Below are 11625 nucleotides of genomic sequence, written 5' to 3' on the forward strand. Positions count from 1 at the left end.
CCAAGAACCCACCCCCCAAGCCCTACCAAGAACCCACCCCCAAGCCCTACAAAAACCCACGCCCCAGCCTACCAAGAACCCACCCCCAAGCCCTACCAGAACCCACCCCCAAGCCCTACCAAGAACCCAGCCCTAATACCTACAAGAACCCACACCCAAGCTCTACCAGAACCCACCCGAAGCTGGAGAGACACCCACCTGGAGCCCGAACAGTCACCCACCCGGAGCCCGACCAGTCAAACACCCGGAGCCCGCCAGTTTTAGTAACCGAGCCCGCCAGTTGAGTGAACCGGAGCCCGCCAGTTGAGTGAACTGGAACCCGTCAGTTGAGTACCTGGAGCCCGCCCCGAGCCCTACCGAGACCCACCCTGAGCCCGACCAAGACCTACCCCGAGCCCTACAGAGGTTCCCCAAGCCCGAGAGCCTATCCCGATCCCGAAAGAGCCCAACCCCGAGCCCTACCGAGAACCCACCCCCCCAAGCCCTACCGAGAACCCACCCCCAAGTCCTACCGAGAACCCACCCCCCAAGCCCTACCAAAACCCACCCCCAAGCCCTACCAAGAACCCAGCCCTAATACCTACCAAAACCCACCCCAAGCCCTACCAAGAACCCACCCAAGCTGGACAGACACCCACCTGTGAGCCCGAACAGTCACCCACCCGGAGCCCGCCAGTCAAACACCCGGAGCCCGCCAGTTTAGTAAACCGAGCCCGCCAGTTGAGTGAACCGAGCCCGCCAGTTGAGTGAACTGGAACCCGTCAGTGAGTACCTGGAGCCCGCCCCGAGCCCTACCGAGACCCACCCTGAGCCCGACCAAGAACCTACCCCGAGCCCTACAGAGGTTTCCCCAAGCCCGAGAGCCTATCCCGATCCCGAAAGAGCCCACCCCGAGCCCTATCGAGAACCCACCCCCCAAGCCCTACCGAGAACCCACCCCCCAAGCCCTACCGAGAACCCACCCCCCAAGCCCTACCGAGAACCCAGCCCCAAGCCCTACCGAGAACCCAGCCCAAGCCCTACCGAGAACCCAGCCCCAAGCCCTACTGAGAACCCACCCCCAAGCCCTACCGAGAACTCAGCCCCAAGCCCTACCGAGAACCCACCCCCAAGCCCTACCGAGAACCCACCCCAGCCCTACCGAGAACCCACCCCCAAGCCCTACCGCGAACCCACCCGAAGCCGGACAGACACCCCTGGAGCCTGAACAGTCACCCACCCGGAGCCCGACCAGTCAAACACCCGGAGCCCGCCAGTTTAGTAAACCGGAGCCCGCCAGTTGAGTGAACCGGAGCCCGCCAGTTGTGTGAACTGGAACCCGTCAGTTGAGTACCTGGAGCCCGCCCCGAGCCCGACCGAGAACCCACCCAGAGCCCTACCGAGAAGCCACCCTGATCCCTACAGAGAAACCCACCCCTAGTCCTACCATGAAAACAACCCCTGAGCCCTACAGAGAACCCACCCTGGGCCCGACCAAGAACCTACCCCGAGCCCTACAGAGGTACCCCAAGCCTGAGAGCCCATCCCGAACCCGAAAGAGGCCCACCTGAGCCTGACGGGAGCCCAACCCTAAGTCCTACCAAGAACCCACCCCGAAGCCCTACCAAGAAACATACCGAAGCCTGACAGACACCCACCTGGAGCCCGAACAGTCACCCACCCGGAGCCCGACCAGTCAAACACCCGGAGCCCGCCAGTTTAATAAACCGGAGCCCGCCAGTTGAGTGAACCGGAGCCCGCCAGTTGAGTGAACTGGAACCCGTCAGTTGAGTACCTGGAGCCCGCCCCGAGCCCTACCGAGAACCCACCCCCGAGCCCTACCAAGAACCCACCCCGAGCCCTACAGAGAACCCAACCCCCAAGCCCTACCAAGAACCCGAGCCCTACCAAGAACCCACACCCCCCCGAGCCCTACCAAGAACCCACACCCCCCGAGCCCTACCAAGAAACCCACACCCCCCCCGAGCCTTACCAAGAACCCACACCTCCCCGAGCCCTACCAAGAACCCACACACCCCCCGAGCCCTACCAAGAACCCACACCCCCCCCCCGAGCCCTACCAAGAACCACACACCCCCCCCGAGCCCTACCAAGAACCCACACCCCCCCAAGCCCTACCAAGAACCCACACCCCCCAAGCCCTACAAGAACCCACACCCCCCAAGCCCTACCAAGAACCCACACCCCCAAGCCCTACCAAGAACCCACACCCCCCCCCAAGTCCTACCAAGAACCCACACCCCCCCCAAGTCCTACCAAGAACCCACACCCCCCCAAGCCCTACCAAGAACCCCCCCCCCCCCAAGCCCTACCGAGAACCCACTCTCCCAAGCCCCTACTGAGAACCCACCCCCCCAAACCCTACCGAGAACCCACCCCCCAAGCCCTACCGAGAACCCAGCCCAAAGCCCTACCGAGAACCCAGCCCAAAGCCCCTACCGAGAACCCAGCCCCAATACCTACCAAGAACCCACCCCAAGCCCTACCAAGGACCCACCCGAAGCCGGACAGACACCCACCTGGAGCCCGAACAGTCACCCACCCGGAGCCCGACCAGTCAAACACCCGGAGCCCGCCAGTTTAGTAAACCGGAGCCCGCCAGTTGAGTGAACCGGAGCCCGCCAGTTGAGTGAACTGGAACCCGTCAGTTGAGTACCTGGAGCCTGCCCCGAGCCCTACCGAGAACCCACCCTGAGCCCGACCAAGAACCTACCCCGAGCCCTACAGAGGTTCCCCAAGCCTGAGAGCCTATCCCGATCCCGAAAGAGCCCACCCCGAGCCTGACCAGGAGCCAACCCCAAACCCTACCAAGAACCCACCCCCAAGCCCTACCAAGAACCCACCCCCAAGCCCTACCAAGAACCCACCCCCAAGCCCTACCAAGAACCCATCCCCAAGCCCTACCAAGAACCCTGCCCTAATACCTACCAAGAACCCACCCCAAGCCCTACCAAGAACCCACCCGAAGCTGGACAGACACCCACCTGGAGCCCGAACAGTCACCCACCCGGAGCCCGACCAGTCAAACACCCGGAGCCCGCCAGTTTAGTAAACCGGAGCCCGCCAGTTGAGTGAACCGGAGCCCGCCAGTTGAGTGAACTGGAACCCGTCAGTTGAGTACCTGGAGCCCGCCCCGAGCCCTACCGAGAACCCACCCTGAGCCCGACCAAGAACCTACCCCGAGCCCTACAGAGGTTCCCCAAGCCCGAGAGCCTATCCCGATCCCGAAAGAGCCCACCCCGAGCCCTACCGAAAACCCACCCCCCAAGCCCTACCAAGAACCCACCCCCCAAGCCCTACCGAGAACCCACCCCCCAAGCCCTACCGAGAACCCAGCCAACCCTACCGAGAACCCAGCCCCAAGCCCTACCGAGAACCCAGCCCCAAGCCCTACTGAGAACTCAGCCCAAGCCCTACCGAGAACTCAGCCCCAAACCCTACCGAGAACCCACCCCCAAGCCCTACCGAGAACCCACCCCCAAGCCCTACCGAGAACCCACCCCCAAGCCCTACCGAGAACCCACCCGAAGCCGGACAGACACCCACCTGGAGCCCAAACAGTCACCCACCCGGAGCCCGACCAGTCAAACACCCGGAGCCCGCCAGTTTAGTAAACCGGAGCCCGCCAGTTGAGTGAACCGGAGCCCGCCAGTTGTGTGAACTGGAACCCGTCAGTTGAGTACCTGGAGCCCGCCCCGAGCCCGACCGAGAACCCACCCAGAGCCCTACCGAGAACCCACCCTGATCCCTACTGAGAACCCACCCCTAGTCCTACCATGAAAACACCCTGAGCCCTACAGAGAACCCACCCTGGGCCCGACCAAGAACCTACCCCGAGCCCTACAGAGGTACCCCAAGCCCGAGAGCCCATCCCGAACCCGAAAGAGCCCACCCTGAGCCTGACCAGGAGCCAACCCTAAGTCCTACCAAGAACCCAACCCGAAGCCCTACCAAGAACATACCCGAAGCCGGACAGACACCCACCTGGAGCCCGAACAGTCACCCACCCGGAGCCCGACCAGTCAAACACCCGGAGCCCGCCAGTTTAATAAACCGGAGCCCGCCAGTTGAGTGAACCGGAGCCCGCCAGTTGAGTGAACTGGAACCCGTCAGTTGAGTACCTGGAGCCCGCCCCGAGCCCTACCGAGAACCCACCCCGAGCCCTACAGAGAACCCAACCCCCCCGAGCCCTACCAAGAACCCACACCCCCCCGAGCCCTACCAAGAACCCACACCCCCCCGAGCCCTACCAAGAACCCACACCCCCCCGAGCCCTACCAAGAACCCACACACCCCGAGCCCTACCAAGAACCCACACCCCCCCCCCCCCCGAGCCCTACCAAGAACCCACACCCCCCCCCCGAGCCCTACCAAGAACCCACACCCCCCCGAGCCCTACCAAGAACCCACACCCCCCCGAGCCCTACCAAGTACCCACACCCCCCAAGCCCTACCACGTACCCACACCCCCCGAAGCCCTACCAAATACCCACTCCCCCCCCAAGCCCTACCAAGAACCCACACCCCCCCAAGCCCTACCAAGAACCCACACCCCCCCAAGCCCTACCAAGAACCCACACCCCCCCCAAGCCCTACCAAGAACCCACACCCCCCCAAGCCCTACCAAGAACCCACACCCCCCAAGCCCTACCAAGAACCCACACCCCCCCCCGAGCCCTACCAAGAACCCACACCCCCCCGAGCCCTACCAAGAACCCACACCCCCCCAAGCCCTACCAAGAACCCACACCCCCCAAGCCCTACCAAGAACCCACACCCCCCCAAGCCCTACCAAGAACCCACACCCCCCAAGCCCTACCAAGTACCCACACCCCCCCAAGCCCTACCAAGAACCCACACCCCCCCAAGCCCTACCAAGAACCCCCCCCCCCAAGTCCTACCAAGAACCCACACCCCCCCAAGCCCTACCAAGAACCCCCCCCCCCAAGCCCTACCGAGAACCCACTCCCCCAAGCCCTACTGAGAACCCACCCCCCCCAAACCCTACCGAGAACCCACCCCCCCAAGCCCTACCGAGAACCCAGCCCAAAGCCTTACCGAGAACCCAGCCCAAAGCCCTACCGAGAACCCAGCCCCAATACCTACCAAGAACCCACCCCAAGCCCTACCAAGGACCCACCCGAAGCCGGACAGACACCCACCTGGAGCCCGAACAGTCACCCACCCGGAGCCCGACCAGTCAAACACCCGGAGCCCGCCAGTTTAGTAAACCGGAGCCCGCCAGTTGAGTGAACCGGAGCCCGCCAGTTGAGTGAACTGGAACCCGTCAGTTGAGTACCTGGAGCCTGCCCCGAGCCCTACCGAGAACCCACCCTGAGCCCGACCAAGAACCTACCCCGAGCCCTACAGAGGTTCCCCAAGCCCGAGAGCCTATCCCGATCCCGAAAGAGCCCACCCCGAGCCTGACCAGGAGCCAACCCCAAACCCTACCAAGAACCCACCCCCAAGCCCTACCAAGAACCCACCCCCAAGCCCTACCAAGAACCCACCCCCAAGCCCTACCAAGAACCCATCCCCAAGCCCTACCAAGAACCCTGCCCTAATACCTACCAAGAACCCACCCCAAGCCCTACCAAGAACCCACCCGAAGCTGGACAGACACCCACCTGGAGCCCGAACAGTCACCCACCCGGAGCCCGACCAGTCAAACACCCGGAGCCCGCCAGTTTAGTAAACCGGAGCCCGCCAGTTGAGTGAACCGGAGCCCGCCAGTTGAGTGAACTGGAACCCGTCAGTTGAGTACCTGGAGCCCGCCCCGAGCCCTACCGAGAACCCACCCTGAGCCCGACCAAGAACCTACCCCGAGCCCTACAGAGGTTCCCCAAGCCCGAGAGCCTATCCCGATCCCGAAAGAACCCACCCCGAGCCCTACCGAGAACCCACCCCCCAAGCCCTACCAAGAACCCACCCCCAAGCCCTACCGAGAACCCACCCCCCAAGCCCTACCGAGAACCCACCCCCCAAGCCCTACCGAGAACCCAGCCAGCCCTACCGAGAACCCAGCCCCAAGCCCTACTGAGAACTCAGCCCCAAGCCCTACCGAGAACTCAGCCCCAAGCCCTACCGAGAACTCAGCCCCAAGCCCTACCGAGAACCCACCCCCAAGCCCTACCGAGAACCCACCCCAAGCCCTACCGAGAACCCACCCCCAAGCCCTACCGAGAACCCACCCCCAAGCCCTACCGAGAACCCACCCGAAGCCGGACAGACACCCACCTGGAGCCCAAACAGTCACCCACCCGGAGCCCGACCAGTCAAACACCCGGAGCCCGCCAGTTTAGTAAACCGGAGCCCGCCAGTTGAGTGAACCGGAGCCCGCCAGTTGTGTGAACTGGAACCCGTCAGTTGAGTACCTGGAGCCCGCCCCGAGCCCGACCGAGAACCCACCCAGAGCCCTACCGAGAACCCACCCTGATCCCTACTGAGAACCCACCCCTAGTCCTACCATGAAAACACCCTGAGCCCTACAGAGAACCCACCCTGGGCCCGACCAAGAACCTACCCCGAGCCCTACAGAGGTACCCCAAGCCCGAGAGCCCATCCCGAACCCGAAAGAGCCCACCCTGAGCCTGACCGGGAGCCAACCCTAAGTCCTACCAAGAACCCAACCCGAAGCCCTACCAAGAACATACCCGAAGCCGGACAGACACCCACCTGGAGCCCGAACAGTCACCCACCCGGAGCCCGACCAGTCAAACACCCGGAGCCCGCCAGTTTAATAAACCGGAGCCCGCCAGTTGAGTGAACCGGAGCCCGCCAGTTGAGTGAACTGGAACCCGTCAGTTGAGTACCTGGAGCCCGCCCCGAGCCCTACCGAGAACCCACCCCGAGCCCTACAGAGAACCCAACCCCCCCGAGCCCTACCAAGAACCCACACCCCCCCGAGCCCTACCAAGAACCCACACCCCCCCGAGCCCTACCAAGAACCCACACCCCCCCGAGCCCTACCAAGAACCCACACCCCCCCGAGCCCTACCAAGAGCCCACACCCCCCCCCAAGCCCTACCAAGTACCCACACCCCCCCAAGCCCTACCAAGTACCCACACCCCCCGAAGCCCTACCAAATACCCACACCCCCCCAAGCCCTACCAAGAACCCACACCCCCCCAAGCCCTACCAAGAACCCACACCCCCCCAAGCCCTACCAAGAACCCACACCCCCCCCCCCAAGCCCTACCAAGAACCCACACCCCCCAAGCCCTACCAAGAACCCACACCCCCCAAGCCCTACCAAGAACCCACACCCCCCCCCAAGCCCTACCAAGAACCCACACCCCCCCAAGTCCTACCAAGAACCCACACCCCCCCCAAGTCCTACCAAGAACCCACACCCCCCCAAGCCCTACCAAGAACCCACACCCCCCCAAGCCCTACCAAGTACCCACACCCCCCCAAGCCCTACCAAGTACCCACACCCCCCCCCCCCAAGCCCTACCAAGAACCCACCTGAAGCCGGACAGACACCCACCTGGAGCCCGAACAGTCACCCACCCAGAGCCCGCCAGTTGAGTACCTAAAGCCTGCCCGGAGCCCCGACCGACAACCCACCCCGGAGCCCCGACCGACAACCCACCCCGGAGCCCCGACCGACAACCCACCCCGGAGCCCCGACCGACAACCCACCCCGGAGCCCCGACCGACAACCCACCCCGGAGCCCCGACCGACAACCCACCCCGGAGCCCCGACCGACAACCCACCCCGGAGCCCCGACCGACAACCCACCCCGGAGCCCCGACCGACAACCCACCCCGGAGCCCCGACCGACAACCCACCCCGGAGCCCCAACCGACAACCCACCCCGGAGCCCCGACCGACAACCCACCCCGGAGCCCCGACAGAGAACCCACCCCGGAGCCCCGACAGAGAACCCACTTGGGGCCCGACAGAGAACCCACTTGGGGCCCGACAGAGAACCCACTTGGGGCCCGACAGAGAACCCACTTGGGGCCCGACAGAGAACCCACTTGGGGCCCGACAGAGAACCCACTTGGGGCCCGACAGAGAACCCACTTGGAGCCCGACAGAGAACCCACTTGGAGCCCGACAGAGAACCCACTTGGAGCCCGACAGAGAACCCACTTGGAGCCCGACAGAGAACCCACTTGGAGGCCGACAGAGAACCCACCCCGCGCCCAACCTTTCATGGAGAAAATTGAACACCAGGCGACAAAAATAATTGCAGAATGAGGTCTAGTTTCATACCATGAACGGTTGAGGGTCACAGGGCTAACAACACTGCAAACTAGGCATGCCAGGATGGATCTCACCGAAACTATTAAAATATCGACTTGAATCGACTTGAGAATGGTCCAGAACGGACCGAAACTCGTCGTCCCTTCAACTTCTAGTGTGTGGTCTGGTCAACATACTTCAGCCACGTTATTGTGACTCATCGCCTGCCTATTAAAATATTGAACAGTTTCGAAGATATGGATCCAGAGAACAACTTCAAAAGGTCAGATGGAACACAAACAAGGAACAACGGTTTCAAGTCCAACAAGCCACAGTGTAGGACTGAAAACATAAGCTATATTTTCACCCACAGGGTTATAAACCCATGGAACCGCCTATCTGCTAAAGCAGTAAATAACATAACACTTGAATTGTAAAATCCAATTTGAAAAAAAATCGGAACAAATGGGGGACCTGATCTGTTACCAGAAATTTTAGCCAAATATCCCCAGTCTGCTAACTGTAGGTAGTAACCGAGTGATTGTAACCTATCCACCGCTGCCCACTGGATGGGGGGCGGTGTGCAGGACAAACATAAATTGTGACACTAGCTCTCCACATATGTCAGGTGCTTAATTTAGAACCTGTATTTAAGGTCGATCTCGAACCCATTGTTGATGTGACGACTTATACTGAATTTTGTAACCTAGCTCATCAAGATTGTAACTTGCTTAGCTAAATGAATTGTGGGGTTCAATCCCTGAGCCCATTATGTGCCTCTGTAACCCTTTCCACTACCGCCCAGCAGAGGTACAACAGGTACTCAGAGAGAACTATCAACATCAGAGGCCCGAGACTGTTCAACACGCTTCCACTACACATAAGGGGCATAACTGGCCGACCCCTCACAATGTTCAAGAGAGAACTGGATAAGCACCTCCAAAGGATACCTGATCAACCAGGCTGTGACGCATACGTCAGGCTGCGAGCAGCCGCGTCCAACAGCCTGGTTGATCAGTCCAGCAACCCACAAGATGGGTATGGGTGCATAATAAACGAACTAAACTAACATTGATAGGCATTGTTCGAAGCAAACTCCATTATATTATATAATTCTATATACTGTGTATATATAAGATATAAATATGTCAAAAAGAATTATCACTCTTACCTGGAGCAATGTTGCTGATGTCGGAAATCAGCGATACATGTTGTCGCGTTGGCGTCAGTGAGGATACTGAGCAGCTGAGCCTTGCAACGACCAACCGCCGTTTGAACGCCATTTTGAAATTCCAGGCGTACTACCCGAAAAGTGCGTAAACTAGTATTTGCGTGCATTATAGGCCATTCCAAGAAACCTTATTGCTATGAATATCTTGTTATCTAACAAACGAATTATTTATGTTAATATTTTTAGCACATATGTTAAATTAGACCATTTTTCATTTAGAGGGGGTATATATATATATATATAGCTATTTACATTTTAAGTTTGAAAAATTACCGTACAAAATTGAATGCAAAGATAAGATAAGATTTATTTATACAACCCTGTTTGGAAATTAACTCCTTTTACAATGAAATAAGACGCAAATAAGAACCTCAATTGTGTAGTGAATTTATGCATTTTGTTTTGATTAAAAGCTTAGGTAGTACAATGTACTACTTCTACTACTAATACCATATTATATATGAGGGGCTACTAAATAAAATTAAAGCACAAGCATGTTCACCTAATATCATTAGCTGACAGGTGAAATAATATGAAAGTCGGAAACTATTTGATTCTCTCTTAGAATTTCTACTAATCCTTTCTTTCGTCGAGACCAATATATGTCAGTGACCCCACAGATAAATTTCATTTGCAGAAATCAAATTATTCAGACCGTTTCAAAGAAAACGAGTTAGATATACTTTTATATTTTACCTGAATTTACCCGAGTCTGCAGTTTAATGCTGATAAATGTAAAGTTCTGAGGCTAGGTAATGATGATAGAGTTACAAGATACGAGCTTGAACGCACTTCTCAGCCTACTATGCAAGGCCCGATTTGACTAATAAGCCAAGTTTTCCTGAATTAATGGTTTTTCGACTACCTAACCTACCTAACCTAACCTAACCTAACATTTTCGGCTACCTAACCTATAAAGATAGGTTAGGTTAGGTTAGGTAGGGTTGGTTAGGTTCGGTCATATATCTACGTTAATTTTAACTCCAATAAAAAAAATTGACCTCATACATAATGAAATGAGTAGCTTTATCATTTCATAATAATAAAAATTAGAGAAAATATATTAATTCAGAAAAACTTGGCTTATTAGGCAAATCGGACCTTGCATAGTAGGCCGAGAAGTGTGTTCTGGCTACTAGGTACGATATATATATATATATATATATATATATATATATATATATATATATATGTCGTACCTAGTAGCCAGAACTCACTTCTCAGCCTACTATTCAAGGCCCGATTTGCCTAATAAGCCAAGTTTTCATGAATTAATATATTTACTATAATTTTTTTCTTATGAAAAGATAAAGCAACCCTTTTCTCTATGTGTGAGGTCAATTTTTTTTTATTGGAGTTAAAATTAACGTAGATATATGACCGAACCTAACCAGCCCTACCTAACCTAACCTAACCTATATTTATAGGTAAGGTTAGGTTAGGTAGCCAAAAAAAGCTAGGTTAGGTTAGGTTAGGTAGGTTAGGTAGACGAAAACACATTAATTCATGAAAACTTGGCTTATTAGGCAAATCGGGCCTTGAATAGTAGGCTGAGAAGTGCGTTCTGGCTATTAGGTACGACATATATATATATATATATATATATATATATATATATATATATGTCGTACCTAGTAGCCAGAACGCACTTCTCAGCCTACTATGCAAGGCCCGATTTGCCTAATTAGCCAAGTTTTCATGAATTAATTGTTTTTCGACTACCTAACCTACCTAACCTAACCTAACCTAACTTTTTCGGCTACCTAACCAAACCTAACCTAAAAAGATAGGTTAGGTTAGGTTAGGTAGGGTTGGTTAGGTTCGGTCATATATCTACGTTAATTTTAACTCCAATAAAAAAAATTTACCTCATACATAATGAAATGGGTAGCTTTATCATTTCATAAGAAAAAAATTAGAAAAAATATATTAATTCAGGAAAACTTGGCTTATTAGGCAAATCGGGCCTTGAATAGTAGGCCAAAAAGTGAGTTCTGGCTACTAGGTACGACATATATATATATATATATATATATATATATATATAATATGTGTGTGTGTCCAGAAATAATATTAATAAAACAATTAACATCGTGTAGTGTACTCTATATATCTAAATATATTACTTTGAAACCCATAATATTCACTAAAAAAAATTGGGTTACTCTTATTACAAATTCGCTACTTTTAGGCCGTCAG

Source organism: Procambarus clarkii, chromosome 6 (genome assembly GCF_040958095.1).
Source record: "Procambarus clarkii isolate CNS0578487 chromosome 6, FALCON_Pclarkii_2.0, whole genome shotgun sequence".
NCBI lineage: Eukaryota > Metazoa > Arthropoda > Malacostraca > Decapoda > Cambaridae > Procambarus > Procambarus clarkii.